Source organism: Rhincodon typus, chromosome 10, assembly GCF_021869965.1.
Source record: "Rhincodon typus isolate 14 chromosome 10, sRhiTyp1.1, whole genome shotgun sequence".
NCBI classification, from domain to species: domain Eukaryota; kingdom Metazoa; phylum Chordata; class Chondrichthyes; order Orectolobiformes; family Rhincodontidae; genus Rhincodon; species Rhincodon typus.
The window spans coordinates 4,762,860-4,781,286 of NC_063341.1; the positions used below are offsets into that span (position 1 = coordinate 4,762,860).

At 39.7% G+C, this 18,427-nt stretch overlaps 1 protein-coding gene across 1 annotated transcript in view; it reads right to left on the reverse strand.

Moving 5' to 3' along the window:
• The window catches only part of imp3 (IMP U3 small nucleolar ribonucleoprotein 3), a 272,737-nt gene that overhangs the window by 176,007 nt on the left and 78,303 nt on the right, over positions 1-18,427 (reverse strand). The window lies entirely within an intron of this gene.

Consider the following 18,427-nt stretch of genomic DNA (forward strand, 5'->3'; position numbering starts at 1 on the left):
AACTGAGACTCAATAATGATGGGTCCGAGTTAGAACTGCACATGACGCAGATTTGATGCTCCCAATGTTCCTTCCGCCCTGGAGATTCGAGGGATTTGGAAGTTTGGTGGTTTGGGAGCTACTGCCCAAAGAAGCCTTAACAATTTGCTGTGGTATATAATGTAGAGGTCAAAATACTATGCAGTATGAAAGACATGGAACTTGTATGCATGTTTGTTTGGACATCATCCAAGCCTTGGTATTATAGGTTAATATACTGTATTTTCATACATGGAGCCACCCAGTTCCTCCGCTGCACATTAATTCTGATATGCCATGTCAAACAGTTCTGACAAGTCACTACTTTAATAGCTGACTGCATATAAAAATAATGCAAAAAAAATTTTGCTTCACAACGTTCATACGTACTAAGTTCCTCTTTTATTCAATGCACCAACAGGCTAATTTTAAACTTCTGACCATAGCCAGCAGTGTCAACTCTACGTTCAGGAAATATAGCACACTTCATATGTCTAACAAATGTCGACCTCATCTCACTCTTGCTCACTCTGATAAAACATCAGCCCAAAAGAACAATGGTAACAGAGCGAATGAAGAAAGAACTTCTATTTGTCAGACAGCTATCACGTTCTCAGGACTTCCCAAGACATCTTACAACCAAATTATTTACTTTTGAAGCATAGTCACTGTTTTACAGGAAAAATGTTCATGTACAGAAAAGTCTAACAAACAGCATAGTGGAGGGGAAAGACTGGGCTGGACATGGTTACGAAATACTAGGACTTGAACTTAAATCACTGCCTAATCGGGCAAACACGGATTCCACACACAAAACTGCACACTTGGTAAGTGTTTCACCATAGATTATCGCAGAGTTTTCCACTTATATGAGAGGCACCTCACTCACCTACTTCTCTTTCAATATAAAATGCCACCAATTAAGCTCATTCTCTTTAGGTTATCCTCTCTCCATTTTATATTTATTCTTGGGATGTGGATGTCACTGGCTGTTCCATCATTTATGGTCTATCCCTAATTATCCTTGAGAAGGTGGTAATAGATGTCTTCTCGAACCAATTCAGGTTTTGGGTGTAGGTATACCCACGGTGAAGGGTATTCCAGGTTGTGACCCAATGACAGTGAAAAAATGGGAAGAGAGTTCAATTTTTGGACAGTATGTGGCTTGGATAGCGGGGGTCCCATGTATTTGCTACCATTGTTTTTCTAGGTGGCAGAGATTACAGATTTAGAAGGCGCTACAGAAGGAACTATGGTGAGTTACTGCAGTGCAGATTGTATACTGCTGCCACTATATGATGACAGAAGGAGTGAATGTTGAAGGTAGTGGTTGGGGTATGAATCAAGCTGCTTTGTCCATGACACCATTCCTGGATACTAAAGTTGGAGACTGGTGGTTGGCACTTACTAGTCTACCAATAAATCTTCCTTCCCAGCTTAGAACTCAATAAAGTTAAACACTAAAAGAACCACTGTAAAACATCCAACGTTACAATAATTATCCATCCTTCCTTCAATTTGAACATCGGTCATGTTTTCATTCTGTTCGGAAGGGGAGGTCGAGCCCCTCTAATAATTAAAAACAAAACACAAGTCCCCAGTCTGTTACGGCATGAGTACAGGTCCCCTTCTAATAATTAAACCTGAAACATCCAGAGATGCACATCTCACCTGACCTAGTCTGTTAAACTGTTACAGAGAAGGGGAGGTTAAATAAAAGAAAATCCCTGATATTCACTTTATAAGTAACAATAGTCATAAATGCCCTTCTTTCGCTGATCCTGCTGTCAGTGATGGTTTCTCTGTGAAGACTCTTAGTTAGAAGTGCTGTGGTATCTTTTATGGATAAGATAGTGCTTTCTTAGAGAGCTTAGTGATTTCTTGAGAGAGCGAGGTGCTTATTTCTTAGCGGTTTGCTCTCACGTCAATTTTCAAAAACCCTCTCCTTAAGTACCTTGGATGACGTATCAATTTTCTTACAATAGTGTTGGCCCGAGGTTGTCAAAACCATCAGATTTCAATTCAATTGACTTTCAATCGCTAAGTGCTTGGCTTAAATTAATTGGTTAATTGCAGCTCATTGCCAAACATCAAAATAAGCCTAAGGTTGTCAATAACACAGCCAATTGATACATGTTTCAATTTTAGAACTGGCTGTACATCTTCAGCTACATGCAGATGCTTTTTTTTTGTCTAAATCTCTAAGCTTAGAAAAGCATTTTATTTCTTAAAGAAATCACACACTCTACACAACTTCGTAACATCTTCGTTCGGATTCCTCCTCCCAACGTGAACCATCAGACCCCAAAAAAATTTGCTCTCTTATACATCATCTTATCAAATTTCAAGCTCTGTACAGTGCTGAGTTCTTCCATAGCCAACACACCTACTTCTTTGACTGATAGTTTTGACGGCACCCGCACATGGCCGACTCTTTCCTCTCATCTTCAGAAATTTCATCCACCTGGGCCCCTCCCTCTGCCCTCACCCTCGAGATCTTTTCATCGAGAACTGCTGGCTTGAAATAGGTCAACTCAATTTCTATCTCCAATTATCTCTCTCTTTGGGCCCCACGACATTGTTCATTTCCTAACCACAGTTTCCTTTCTGGATAACTCTACTAAGTTGCATAAGACCACTCACAAACCAGATGTTATGTTTGACCCCGAGGTAAGTTTCAAACTATATATCCGCACAAATCACCAAGATTACCTATTTTCAATTCCATGACATTGTTCAACTCCACCCCTGCCACAGCTCACCCTTGCTGAAATCTGCATCTATTTCTTTGTTACCTCCACACTTGAGCATTTCGATGGTCAATATTTTACCTTCCATTCCATGTAGGTTTGTGCTCATTCAAAATTTTGCTGTCCATATTTTTCAGCAGTCTTGAACATCACCTCAAAGCTCTCTTGCTAAAGTTCTATGGCTCCCTAGCTCTCTCCCTCCCAGCTGACTAGAAAACAGCAAAATCTAAGACCTCTCTTCAAGAAACGTGGGAGACAGAAAGTGGGAAATTATAGGCTGCTGAGCCTAATCTCAGACATTGAGAAAATACTGCATTTAATTATTAGAAATAGTGGGAAATTTAGAAAATCAAAATATGATCAGGCAGAGTCAACATGGTTTTATGAAAAGGAAATTATATTTGACCAATTTATTAAAAGTTCTGAGGATGTAACTAGCAGGATAGATAAAGCGGAATCAAATGATGTTGTGTATTTCAATTTCCAAAAGGCATTCAATAAACTGCCTCATGAAATGTGACTGCACAAGGTAAGAATTAGTGGTGTTAGTTGCAATATATTAGCAGAGAGAGAGGATCAGCTGGCTACCAAGAAACAGTGTCAGGATAAACGGTTCATTGGCAGGTTGGCCAATAATTTACAATCTATATTAATGGCTTGAATGAAGGCACCAACTGTGCTTTAGCCAATTTCATTGAGGAACAAAGATAGGCAGGAAAGCAAGTTGTCAGGAGGACGCAAAGTCTGCAAAGAGGTAAAGACAGGTTAAATGATTGGGCAAAAGCTTGGCAGGTAGATCATGGGGGGAAACATACTGTTATCTACTTTGCTGTGAAGAATAGAAGAGCCAATCTTTTACATGTCAAGAAACTGCAGAGTGCTCTGGTACAGGGATCTGAAAATGCTCGTACATAAATCACGAAATGTTAGAATGAAGGTGCAAGTGATATAGGGAAAGGCGGAAGCTGTTCCGATGGGACAGCTTCACCTGAATCAAAAACAGAAATCACTGGCTACACTCAACAGGTCTGGCAGCCTCTGTGGGAAACAACAATGTTTCAAGCCCAGTTACTCTTCATCACAACTGATAGCAGCTAGAAAAGGGTGGTTATTATGCTGAAGGTGAAGTTGGGAGGGGGGGTGGGGAAAGAGGGGAGATTTGGACCCAGAAAGAGATGGATATGAAACAAAGAAATTATGGATAGTAGGCCAGGACGGAAGAAAAACTTAATAACAACTAAGAGTAAGAGAGAATGGGTGACTGTGCTAAAAGCAACCCGATCATAACAGGACCAAGTGTGGGGTGGGTAAAAAACATGGAAGGATGAAATCAGTCGCTAAAGTTATTGCACTTGATCGTGGAGTCTGAAAGGCTGTAGGGTCCTGAAGTGGAAAATGAGATGTTGTTATTCAAGCTGCAAGGTCCCAAAGCGGAAAATGAGATGTTGTTCTTCAAGCTTGCACTGAAGCTCACTAGAACACTGCAGCAGGCCCAACACAGAAATGTTGGCGTGAGAACATAGTGGTGTGTTTAGGCAACAAGCAACTGGAAGCTGGAAGCTCAGGGTCATGTTTGCAGACAGAATGGAGGTGCTCTGCAAAGTATTCACCCAGTCTACATTTCGTTACCCCAGTGTAGAGATGACCACACAGTGAACAGTGAATATAGGAGACTAGATGGAATGAAGTACAGGTAAATGACTGCTTCATCTTCACATCTTTTCTTGACTTCTCCATCTTCCTTTTTGGTGATAGGTTTCAACTAATGTCTACTGTAAGCTCACTGACTCCATTTTGGTAAACTTTCTGCCAGGACTCTATTCTATTTGCCTTGCTTCTCAGTCACACCTGTTCTGATGACGCCACCTAGGAATCAAGGGATATGGAAGCAAAGGAAAGTTAATGTATAACTTCGGTCATGAGTTCACTGAGTGACAGAGCAGGCTTGATGAACAGTATAGCTGACATCGACTCATGTTTTTGAGCACCTCATTCCTTTCGCCAAAGGATCCATTCCACAAAGGGCCTGTCCTTGGTGTACTGGGCTACTTCTCCATCATGCCAAACACACCTTCGTATTCATCTCCAAGGTGAGGAAATCCAATACCTGCCCTTTAACATCCTCCCTACCGACTATCTGAGAACACAAAACTATCTTTCAAGTGAAACGACAACTTACTTGTACTTCTTTCATTTCGTAAAACATAATCTCTGCTTCCAATGTGCTCTCCTCTGTATTGGAGGCCAAACACAGATTTGAACACAAATGGCTTTCTTTCCACAGATGCTATCAGACCTGAATTTCTCCAGCAATTTCTGTTTTTGTTTGTTTCTGAACACCCCTTTTCAGCACATGTTCTTTTTGTTTCTATTCTTTTCTCTCTCTCTCCCTGGAGCAGCGCAATAGAAAACCAGAGTCCTGGAGCAGCACAACTTACCTTGGTGCAGCTGAATGCCAGTGCGGAGCAGACTGGAGGCTTGGAGCGGAGTGGGACAGTTGTTGGACTGGGGCCTGGCGTGGACGGTCAGACCATGTGCTGAGCTGCTGCTATTTGAAATTCTTTACTGGACTGTAATGTCAATCCTTTAACTATGTTATAATTACCTTATTTCTAACTTACCTTTTAGACTCAATAAGTAATGTTACTACTTTTCCTTTTATTCCTCTTTTGTATTCAAGATTTGTACCGAGGTACTTGTACCCAAGATGGTGCCATTAAAGGCAACCATTGTAAAAACTTTTCACATTGCTCCTGTACTGGAGTACACGTGACAATAAAGGGTATTCTATTCTATTTTCTAGTTGCTCCATGTTTAAGTTTCTTTACTTGTCTGATTACTACCCACTTTTGCATTGTACCATCATCCCTACCTTATTACATAATGTTTTACCTTCGACTAACATTTGAGAGTAACAGCCCGGAGTTACACTTGTTCGCTAGCAAGGCACTGGACTGCATGGGGAATTGGACATTAAGTTTGTGACAACAGATTCTGTTCCTAAAGCTATTTAAACAGAAGACACAATCTCACAGCTTTCTTTACGTGCTTTGCTGCCCTCCACCTCCGCAGTTGCTAAAAACCTTACATTTGTGACATTTCTCATCCATAATAAAAGGCCATCAACGTGAAACATGAAACCTTTCTCTCTCCACTGGTGCCTAAGCAGCTGGGTATTTCCAGCATTTTACGATAACAGTGAAGTTATAACGTATTGTGCTCTAAACTAGGGCAGGCTCTGGAGTAATCTGTATTAACCTTAATGTTGAAACACTGGAGGTGTTAGTTTTGTCATTGGTGGTGAAACTGCTAGGATCAATTTGAGGTACAATTTTAGTTACATTAAACTAGCACGTAACCATAGTATGTGACATCAAAAAAATCATGATTTTTTTTGGTCTGGTACATGGGTAACAGCATCAAAATATAGTCAGCAATCACAGCCAGTAGAACAATGAAAGAATTTTCAAAGTGCTCAAAGTTCTTTGCTGGAATGCAAGACAAGTAGCTTGGACAAAGATGTAAAGTCATAGAAAGATTGCTTGCACTGAAAGCTACTTTTCTTTGTTTAAAAAAAAAGTCATGATGGTGTTGAATTATTTTGACATTAAGTTACCAAAATCTAACTTAATTAATACTAAAGCAGCAAAATGCAAAAATACTTTTTAAACGCAAAAACAACATTCCTCTGAGAAAGTCAATGTGAGCTGCAATTGTTCGGTCTTAGTCTCCTTTCGGAACATAAATTAAATTTGATAACTGAACGCAGTTTCACAACAAATTGACGCTTTCTGCGTGTAATTGAAGAGTTTCAATTTACCATGATACATAACTTGCTCATCTGAGTCAATTAAGCCTCAAGGCACATTAAAAAAAACAGCAGGCTGCTGAGATTATCCGGGGCAGAGGAAATTTGTTACAATTGCAGACCTTCAGGTTTACCTGAATGAAAATATAGGACACCAGAATGCACAAACAGCTAAAGCACACAGAACACAATGCATTGCTTGTTTATAAAATCATGAGGGGCATGGATAGGATAAACAGACAGGGTCTTTTCCCCAGTGTGGGGGAGTCCAAAACTGGATAGCACAGATTGAAGGTGACTGGGGAAAGATATAAAAGGGACCTAAGGGGCAATCTTTTCAAGCAAAAGGTGGTGTAGGTATGGAATGAGCTGCCAGAAGAACTGGTGGAGGCTGGTACAATTACAACATCTAAAAGCCATTTGGATGGGTATGTGAATAGGAAGGGTCTAGAAGGATATTGGCCAAATGCTGGCAAATGGGACTAGGTTAATTTTGGATATCTGATCAGCATGGACAAGTTGGACTGAAGGATCTGCTTCTGTGCTGTAAATCTCTATGACTCTATGACAATATAAAGCCCTCTCTGTACACTACATACTAAAATAGAGTGTTCACACAGTGAGAATATTGATTCCATGACAGCATGAAGCGATATCAGTTTGAGTAAACAAGACATCAAACTAGAATCTGCCCTCAGGTTGCTGGTCATCTCTCCTTCTGGTCTCCCTAAATTAGAAACCTGCATCTGGAACTGTTTTTAAACTAATCCCAATTTATCAATTAATTTAAACAAATAATGTGAATGTGTTCACTTCTCCAGTCATGTCTAGACTTTTCAATTTCTTTATGCATGCTTGATTCTGACTTTTGTTGAAAAAAGCTTTGATGCACATGGCAAATACTCTCCATTATACTACTACTGTCACTGAAGCTATTTAAGAAACAGAAATATGGGAAAGTATCACTTAACCATGCATTACCATTACTGCCGTTACAACTTGCGCTGATCAGCATTAGGATAGGCATCGTTTGCTTTTCTACAATTTATGGATAAACTGTGCCACAGGAGTTTTAGAGTAACATATGCCCATGTAACAATTTTTAACTAACCAAATTCAGTCTGTGGGAGAGAGGAAGCCGGGTTAAAACTTCAAGAAAGGAAAATAAGTAATTTACATATGTGATTCAAAAATGATGTCATAACAACTAAGATGACTTAACTTAGGCAACTGAAAGTGATTGTTATCAAGACAAAAGACAGAGGTTGTCATTAAATAAATGGAAAATGGAGTTGTGTAATGAATAGAATGAGTCATGAACAAGTTTGTGTACTATTCTGCCCAATGCTGTCTCTCATCATATTTGCTTTGTTTCTACAGTGGAATCCTGTTTTTTTAACCCGAGAAACATATCTGAAAAGTCAAGATTAATAGCACAGGACAGCATTACAATTGAAAAGAAGAGGTATGGGGTAAATCAAATGTCAATAATTCAGAGACACCAACCTGAGAACAAAAACACCCACTTTTGAAAGAAGAAGAAAATACCTAAAACAGAAGAGGAATGAGGATAAAGTATAGAGTGAAGGAGAAAGTTGAAGCTAAATGTTTACAGTTCAGAAAAGGAACAAAGTAACATCAGTAAAAATGGAGGAAAAAAAATTAATTGCAGTAAGGAGAAGGAAATGGGGTTTGGGGGGGGTTGGGTGGAGACAGAAAGAGAACACACAAGAGTGTGCAAGAAAAGCTGCTTTTACAGGACCAAAGGAATAGGAGTAGGCCATTCAATCCCTTGATCCTGTTCTGCTATTTAATGAGATCATGGCTGACCTCTGGCCTAACTCCATATACCTGCCTTTAGCTCATATCCCTTAATACTTTGCTTAACAACAATTTATCGATCTCAGATTTAAAACTAAGAAGTGATCGAGCATAAACTGCTGTTTGTGGAAGAGAGTTCCAAACCTCGATCACCCTTTGTGTGTAGAAGTGCTTCGTGGCATCTCACCTGAACGGTCAAGTCCTAATTCTCAGACTATGCCCCTAGCTCTAGAATCCTCAACCAGTGGAAATAATTTATCTCTATCTACCCGGTCTTTTTCCGGTTAATACGTTTTAGACTTTGATCAGATCGCCCCTTACATTTCTAAATTCGAGAGAAAACAGGCCAATTTACATAAATATTTCCTCATATTTTAAGACCTGAAGTTCAGGCATCAATCTTGTAAACACATACTGTATGTCCTGCAAGGCTAATATATCCTTCCCAAGGTGTGTCCTTTTTTCCTTCTTTATTCATTCATGGGAATGAGGGTGTCACTGGCTAGGCAGCATTTATTGCCCATCCCTAACTGCCGTCTGGGCAATAAAAAGTCAACCACATTGCTGTGGGTCTGGAGTCACATGTATGCCAGACCAAGTAAGGATGGCAGTTTCCTTCGCTAAAGGACATAAGTGAACCAGATGGGTTTTTCCCCTGACAATTGGCAATGGATTCACGGTTATCATTAGATTCTTAATTCCAGATACTTCATTGAATTCAAATTCCACCATCTGCCATGGCGGGATTTGAACCTGGGTCTCTAAACATTATCTGGGTCTCTAGATTAATAGTACAGCGAAAATACCACTAGGCCATCACCTCCCCGTGTGGTGCCCAGATCTGCTCTCAGTACTCCAAGTGGGATCTAAGCAAGGTTTTACATAGCCACAGCATAACTTCTCAGTCCTTATAGCCCAGTCCTCTAGATATAAAGGCCAGCATTCCATTAGCCTTCCTCATTATTTTCTGCACCTGTTCATGGTATTTTAAAGATCAGTGCAGCTCAACTCTCAACTCTCTTTGGTATCTAGTGTATTTAACTTCATACATCTACAAAGTAACAATTACCAATACATCAGCACAGGCAGATTTAAACTTTATAGGATTCATGAAAGCCAGAAACTTGGAATACTTCCTTTACCCAGTTGCATGCAAAGCATATTTCAGGATTCAGCAATGAGCGCAGATTTTACACAGCCTAAAAACACAGCAAGAGGATAGGAAATAAAGACAATCAGACAACCAGCTTTCCCTTGCATCCTGTCCAGAAAAGAAAAATATTGTTGGAAAAGTACTTCAGAAATATGAATGTGTTGCAAATTTTAAGACAGATCTGCGCTCACAGTCTGACATGAACAGTGGCAAAAATTAGCTAGTATATTTTACATCAGTCAATTTATCCCAAGAACTTTGTGTAGAAGACTGAGTCGAAGTGTTCAAAGAAGTTGAAAACTCTCAACAAATATAGGTCTTCCCTTCAGACAAACCCCCAAGACATTATGAGCCAAATTTGAAGCAATTTTCCACTTTGTACATTCACCAACTCAATCAATAGAAAACTATGCTGTCCACAGAGCTAAACATCAGACAAAATTATGATCCAAAGTAACAGAAGTTTAATAAACTGGGGTTAAAGCTTGTGCTTTCTCCAAAGAGCAACCACCTAATCTATTGCCATCAAAAAGTGAAAATGCTAAATAGAAATGAGATCAAACAACGTGCACAACTGGCAACTCTCTCCAATCCATATTAACTAAATTAAAATAAGCCAACTCAACATTTAAGTTGAACAATATTCTACACGAGTGAAGAATACAAATAGCACATTCTCTTCACAAAAACCAAATAACTACTGGTCCTCTTGAAAAGGCAAATCCCATATTAGTGGTTTTATCCATGTCTACCTTCATGCAATCTTGACCCTAATTCATGAACAAGTTAAAAGTATTTTTAACACCAAACCATGCGGTCATTATTTAGCCCCAAGGGAATGCAAACATTAGTAAAAAAAAACAAGAACTGAAGCTTTACAAATATACTTTATTTCATAAGGAATCTGAAGACTTCTATTGAAGTGATATTTTTTCCAGCTCCCAAATGTAAAATACAATAATTACTGTTATGATTGGTTGCAGATCAAAGAGCTTAAGTTTGATTTGGCACAGTACATCCATGTAAGCTATCCTCCACAGAGTTAATAGTTTTTCCATTCTCGGGACACTATGTCACTTGCTTCAACCCATTTCCACTTTGGAAAGTCATGACTGGTGCTGAATGTCAGTTACAATCTGGGATAGCCCAATACTTGTGTAATTCACTGCACATTATTAGTCAATATACAAGTACAAAACTCTGAAACTTCCTCAATCACAAAGGATTTGATGACCAACTTGTGTAGCATGCATTAGGCAACAAAAATTGGCTACCTTGACACAATATGAAGTAACATAAAGAGTCTGAAGACAGGCAACACAAGTGATTATAAGATCAACAATTATGTTATCTTCAAGGATAACATGATGGCAATTTTATTGGATTAACAATACAGAAACCCAGACTAATGCTCTGCAGATATGAGTTTGAATCCTTTCATGGCAGATCTAAAATGATCTCACAACAAACAAATCAAATCATAGCTCTGCAGTCCTGCTACCTACAGTTATGAATGGTGATAGACAATTAAACAACCACTTTCCAAGATGGCAGCAGAGCAGGACGCTTCAGCCAGAGCTCATCCCCTCTGTCCATTTCTTTGTTTTTCTTCTTTTCTTCTCTTGTGTTTTTTCGGCTGTCTTCTTGCCTCTTGGCACGTCCTGAACTCCAGACCTCAGCACAAATTCAGACTCCCGACCTCAGTGTGGACTCAAGAAGCGTCCTCTCAGCCTGGCGTGGCAGTGTCCTGGCCTGGCTTGAGGGTCTTTCAACCTGGAGTGGCCTCAGCGTGGACTTCCAGCCTCGAGGTGATTCCACAGCAGTCTCCTGGCCTCGAGGTGAATCCCAGCACAGTCTGGAGTTAAGGTCCGTTGCAGACCAGGCTCTAGGTGCCAGTTAGAAGGACAGTTATTCTGAACTTTTTATTTCTCTATTTTCTCATTTATTCCTACGATTTGTAACACTGGGCTTTTTATTTCTTTATTTTCCTAATTTTTCTCTGAAGAAATTGTACTGAAGAATCTAAACCTAGGTACCTTGTACCTAAAAAAGCACCCTAAGTGGCAACTTGTAAACTTTTCACTGTACTCATCTGAGTACATGTGACAATAAAGCTAATTCAATTCAATTCAAACAACATATGACAGAGCCTGCGCAGAAACCACATATTCAATTAAGGGGGGAGCCTCAATCTGTACAGGGCTACAGCTTTTGCAACCATGTTTAAACACAAGTGGCGAGTGGATGATCCATCATGGCCTCCTCCTGGGGTCCCTACGAACACAGTTGCTCATCTTCAATTCAAGCCCATTCAATTTACTTCTCACGACATCAAGAAATAGTTGAGAATATGAGACACAGCAAAGTTCATTTGCTCTAAAATCATTCAGACTGTGATGCTCCAGAACTCGCTGTGCTTCTATCTAAGTTGCTCCAGCAGTTACAAACAATGGCAATCAGGAAGACTGCCCAGGTATGGTCTGTCCACAAGGAAACGGAATAAATCAAATCTGGCCAGTCACTGCCCTATCAGTCCACTTTCACTTGCCAGCAAAGTAGGACAGGCTGCCAACAAATAGCATTTACACGCCAGAAACAGGTTGATTAGAAAATATTTAAAGACCATCAGGAGAGCTCCCCCATGACTTGGTCAATATTTTACTTTAAGCAAGATCACTAATAGATTATGAGAGTCATTTATATTATTATTGTTCCTGATAATTTGTGTACAGTGAGCTATGTTTTCAACATTGATCGCACTTCAAAAGTACTTCATTTGCCATCAACCACTTTGGGCACTCTAAAGCATTTTGGGTATCAGAAAATAAGCTATATTAATGTGAATCTTTCTTTCTGTATCCCTCATGTTTCTTTGTTTCTCTTGCTTGTTGCATCATGTATTCTGGCGCACACATTATTTGATGCATCTAAATGAGAAAGGAAATTATAAGAATACTGCTATTTTGACAATGAAAAAAATGTTGCTAATACCAAAATGTTGGCATAATTTATTGTAATACACAACTTCAACAAATAGCAGAGAAAAGAAAGGATTCCTAATCTGCTAAAGCTGTGCTCCTTCAGAAAACCTAAATAGGCGTACACACATTCACGACCAAGAAAGAAAAACAGAGAGCTTGACACAGACATCAGGGGTGGGAAAAAAAAAGACAGGGAAAATAAAATTCTACAAGTCAAAAGTCCAGATTTCAACAGTGGGTTAACAGTCACTCAATTCCGTTCTTTTTCAGCAACGTTTATGTGATGCTGTCAATAAAGCAATCATCATTCTTCACTTTGATAGTTGATCCAGTGAACCTCGCACTTTCTTGCTAGAACTCCTTCTCTTATGATCTTTTGGATTTTCTGTGTTTTCACCTGCACGGAGTGTGACAGGGAGAGAGAGAGGTTTTCAGTTTGCAGACTCTGGATGTAGGCAGATTCTCCATTTACAGCTTTGTAAGAAAGTGCAGTTCAACCTATCGGATGTTTGTCATTGGGCAGAATTTTCTTAATTCAAAAACTCATTGTGCCTCTCTGTGTCAAAGTACCCACCATTCTGCTTTGAAAAGCAAAACTGTCTTGCACAGCCAAATATATGGACCATTTCAAGTTGCAAAAGTCTCATGGTGTTTTAAGTTAAAGAGCAGTCCAACTTTCATTTTAGTTTTTGTCCCAACAAAGGAAAAGATGTGATGCCTTTCAATTGAGGTAGAGTCCATGGTACAGTCCTGTTGTTTACCAAACAATAGCATTCTTTTGGTGAATTTGTGAACACTTTGATAATGATATATTACAATGGGAATCTGACCAGAAGAAATTAGAGTCAAACAGGGAACTGATTCACTGTAGAGCTGAAAAACAGATCATGACTGAAACATCTAGAGTTAACTAGCTTTTGTTCTGGCTACTGTGCATCTTCTAACTTTTTTTAAAAGCAATAAAATGGAGAAGATTAACCTCTTTTTAAATGAGGATTACATTAGTGATAGTGTTCAACATACTTTTCTGTCCACAGGAAATATGCAAACAGAATGACATTCTGCCCAAGTGTGGCAATTTACACTGTGCCCAAAGTTTGTAAAATAACTTAAAAGGCTAGCTAAAACATTTTTTAAGAAAAAAAAACTCTCCAGCAGAGTTCATTTGTTTTAAAACTTTGAATAATGCTCAAATCTCTTCTGAACAGATGGAGATGTCTTTTTCTGCTTCAGGATTATTCACTTCAAGATTATTTCTCAAGAGACAAGAGCTCACATAAGACTTGCCATGTTTAGCATTAGTTCATTCACACTTTTAAGATAGTGACTGTACAACACATTGTTGAACGCCTAACATCTGCACAGATTTGAAAAAGCCTTGCTTGTGTTCTTTATGAGAGGAACAAACTTTTGGGTCAGTAGTTCAAACCTCAAGCTTAGCTAATGGAGAAAGCTGGCTCTTTTCCCTTGGGATATATTTTGTGCCAATTATTAGGCATATTTCCTTCCTGCAATATGATGATTATAGTTATCAAATAATGGAAATTCGAGAATAGGGACATTCTTACAGTACATTACATGTGAAATATATCCAAGTTTTATGCTGGGAGTGGTAAAGAATACGCTGCTTAACATTATGCTTAATAAAACCAAGGTTTAAATTAGACAATTATCTGTAATATGTATTTCTTAAGATTCTATAATATCAAATGTTGAGAGCTACTATTAAAAAAAACTGTTAAACATTTTTCTAAACGCAAGTAAAAGTTTTTCAAAATAAATTAAAACTTCAACCTATTAGCTTTTTTTTAAATGTACACAATACTGAGGACAACCTGTGCATACACATTGCTAATAGAATTATTTTGTTTGCAAGAACTAAAATTGAGATTAAAATAATTTTGAATAACGTGCAACAGTAGAAGTGGAAAATATAAAAGATGTCAATCCAAGATTAACATTTTGAAACATAAATAAGAATAATTATATGGGAAGAACCCGAGCTAAAGTGAATTGCTAAATTGGATTAAGGGATGGATCAATAGAGATGTAGTGGCAGAGGTTGAAGGGGATATATCAGAATACACATAACAGATATATTCCAACAATCCATGGTGAACTAAAAACGTTAGAAAATGGTACCTTTTTTTAAAATGCATATAATTATATACAATGGGTGGCAGGTCAGAAAATTGAACAGAATATAAAAGAAAAGCACAGAATGACTAAAAGATTAATAAAAGATGAGAAAGTTAGACCATGGAGAGAAAGCTACCTGGGGGTATCAAAACAGATAGTAGCGGATTGTATATATATTTCAAAAAAAGAAATGTTAACAAGGTGAGTCTTGATCCTATAGAAAGTGGATTTGGTGAATTCTGAATGGGAAATAAGAAGATGGCAGATTATTTGAACAGGTATTTTGCATCAGTCTTCACTCTAATGGATACAAATAACATCACAGAAACATCTACAAATCAGGAAACAAAAGGAAGGGAGGAACTGAAGAAAAGTACAATCATCAGTGAAATCATACTGAACAAATTATTGGAGTATCAGGCTGACAAGTCCCTGGATTCTCCAGGGCTTCACCTTGGGGTCTTAAAAAAAATGACTAGTGAAATGATTGATGTGTTGGTTTTAATGTGATCACTCGAACCAACTCTATCACAAACAGCCTGAGGATGAGGTCAAGTCCCCACTGTTGTTTCCCTCATCATCTGCCCCAGACCCAGTTGAGCAGAAATTTCCTCAGGACTCAGTAAACCCGGTCAGTTGGGATACCACCAAGCCACTGTTGGAGGTCAGCATTTAAGTCCCTCATCCAGGGTACATTCTGTGCCCTTAACATTCTCAGTGCTTTTTACTAACCTGTATTCCATCACGATTTCCATGCTCATGTTTGACCTAATGCTATGAAACTTCAAAGCATCAATGTCTCTTAAGAATGTGTACCATGTGCCACCACTTCTGGTAGGTCTGTCCTGCTGGTGGTACAGAACATACCCAGGGTTGGCAATGGTGTTGTCCAGGTCATTGGCAATAAGGTATGGTGTAGTGAATATGATTGAGTCAGGTCACTGTTTGACAAGAATGTAAGTCAGCTCTCCTGATTTTGGCACAATCCTTAAGGCTTTAGTAAGGAGGATTTTGCACGGTTGAGAGAGATGGATATGCTATTGCTGCTTCCAGTGCCTAGGTCAATTCCAGGTTATCCATTCAATATCATTCTTTTTAACCTTTTCCATAGGTACAAGTGAATTGGTTGGTGTTACCGCCTACCAGGGTAGCTAGAAATCAAGCCTTGCTGTTCCCAAAGTCGTCACAAAAATTAAAGATTTTATAAAACTACACAAAATCACCCAATTTACTGCCTTTTAGATCTGGCTTGACAGAATGCATGTACCAGATTTCTGTACTTAACAAGGATTACTATTTGTTTATGAATAAATAGATCCTAATACAAGTAAACAATTGAAATTTAACTCTACCAGTAAGAGCTCTAATCAACTTGTAAAACTCCCCTCCACATGCAGACAGACAGACAGACAGACAGACAGAGAAAAAGTACACAGACGGTACAGGCAAAGGAAAAGTCTGGGAAGGCAGTTCAATCATCCCTGTTCCCCAAAATGATCTTTTTGATTTGTCAGGACTGCTACTCCTTGATCCTCCTTCTTCAAGTATTTTCACTTGCTTGCAGGAGGCAAGCTCTGATCCATATTTACGAAGTCTCTGACTTATTCGTTAGAAGCTACAGCCTACAGCAGCTGTGAAGGGGAAATGAACGAGCTTTCTTCAGTCTTGAGGTTCTTTCTGTTGAACAGGATAAAGACAGCTCCTTCCATTTTAGAGGTCAGATAACTTCTCAGCAAACATTCGTATCCATAAATTGTTCAGCTATCTGGGAGCCAATCAGATAGTCGTTGGCAGGCAGAAGGATTTTGCCATTGGTAACTCCTCACCATTTCACAGACTAGTCAGCTACTTGTTGCCAACCAAATCTCCTGTTGAAATCATGCCCTGGCTCCAGGTTACAGTTCTTTCCCATGACCACAAACAAAAACAGAAGTTTCTGGAAAAGCTCAGGTCTGGCAGTATCTGTGAAGAGAAATCGGAGTTAATGTTTCGGGTCCAGTGACCCTTCCTCAGAACTGATGTAGCTAGGAAAATGTTGGTCTATATGCAGAAGACAGGGTGGGGAGAGGGAATGAGGGGTAAACAATAGGTGGAGATAGAGCCCAAAGAGACAGAAGAACAGTTGGACAGACAAAGGAGTGGATAACGATCTGGCGAGGAGGGTGAATAGCTGTTAATGGGGACTGTTAGTGGCTAACAATAGGTAGTGTGTAATGACTGACTATGTGATAACAAGGCCTGGTGTGTGGGGGAGGGGGCTAGGACATGGAAGAGTTCAGGTTCTAAAATTATTGAACTCAACATAGATTCCGGAGGGCTGCAGGGTCCCCTATTCATAACAAACAGTGTACAGAAATCTGGTCCATGCATTCTGTCAAGCCAGGTCTAAAAGGTAGTAAATTCGGTGATTTTGTGCAGTTCTGTAAAATGAGATGTTTTCCTTCAGCTTCGCTGGAACGCTGCAGCAAGCCGGAGACTGAGGTGTTAGAACATAGAACATAGAACATTACAGCGCAGTACAGGCCCTTCGGCCCTCGATGTTGCGCCGACCTGTGAAACCAATCTGAAGCCCATCTAACCGAAACTATTCCATTATCATCCATATGTTTATCCAATGACCATTTAAATGCCCTTAAAGTGGGCGAGTCTACTACTTTTGCAGGCAGGGCATTCCATGCCCTTACTACTCTCTGAGTAAAGAACCTACCTCTGACATCTGTCCTATATCTATCACCCCTCAATTTAAAGCTATGCCCCCTCGTGCTAGCCATCACCAACCGAGGAAAAAAGCTCCCACTGTCCACCCTATCTAATCCTCTGATCATCTTGTATGTCTCTATTAAGTCATCTCTTAACCTTCTTCTCTCTAACGAAAACAGCCTCAAGACTCTCAGCCTTTCCTCATAAGACCTTCCCTCCATACCCGGCAACATCCTGGTAAATCTCCTCTGCACCCTTTCCAATGCTTCCACATCCTTCCTATAATGTGGTGACCAGAACTGTACGCAATACTCCAAGTGCGGCCGCACCAGAGTTTTGTACAGCTGCAACATGACCTCATGGCTCCGAAACTCAATCCCTCTACCAATAAAACCTAACACACCGTACGCCTTCTTAACAACGCTATCAACCTGGGTGGCAACTTTCAGTGATATATGCACATGGACACCGAGATCTCTCTGCTCATCCACACTACCAAGAATCTTACCATTAGCCCAGTACTCTGTATTCCTGTTACTCCTTCCAAAGTGAATCACCTCACACTTTTCCGCATTAAACTCCATTTGCCACCTCTCAGCCCAGCTCTGCAGCTTATCTATGTCCCTCTGTAACCTGCAACATCCTTCCGCACGATCCACAACTCCACCGACTTTGGTGTCATCCGCAAATTTACTAACCCATCCTTCTATGCCCTCATCCAGGTCATTTATAAAAATAACAAACAGCAGTGGCCCCAAAACAGATCCTTGTAGTGGCCCCAAAACAGACTACTAATAACTGAACTCCAGGATGAACATTTCCCATCAACCACCACCCTCTGTCTTCTTACAGCTAGCCAAATTCTGATCCAAACCGCTAAATCACCCTCAATCCCATGCCTCCATATTTTCTGCAATAGCCTACCATGGGGAACCTTATCAAACACTTTACTGAAATCCATATACACCACATCAACCGCTTTACCCTCATCCACCTGTTTGGTCACCTTCTCAAGAACTCAACAAGGTTTGTGAGGCACGACCTACCCTTCACAAAA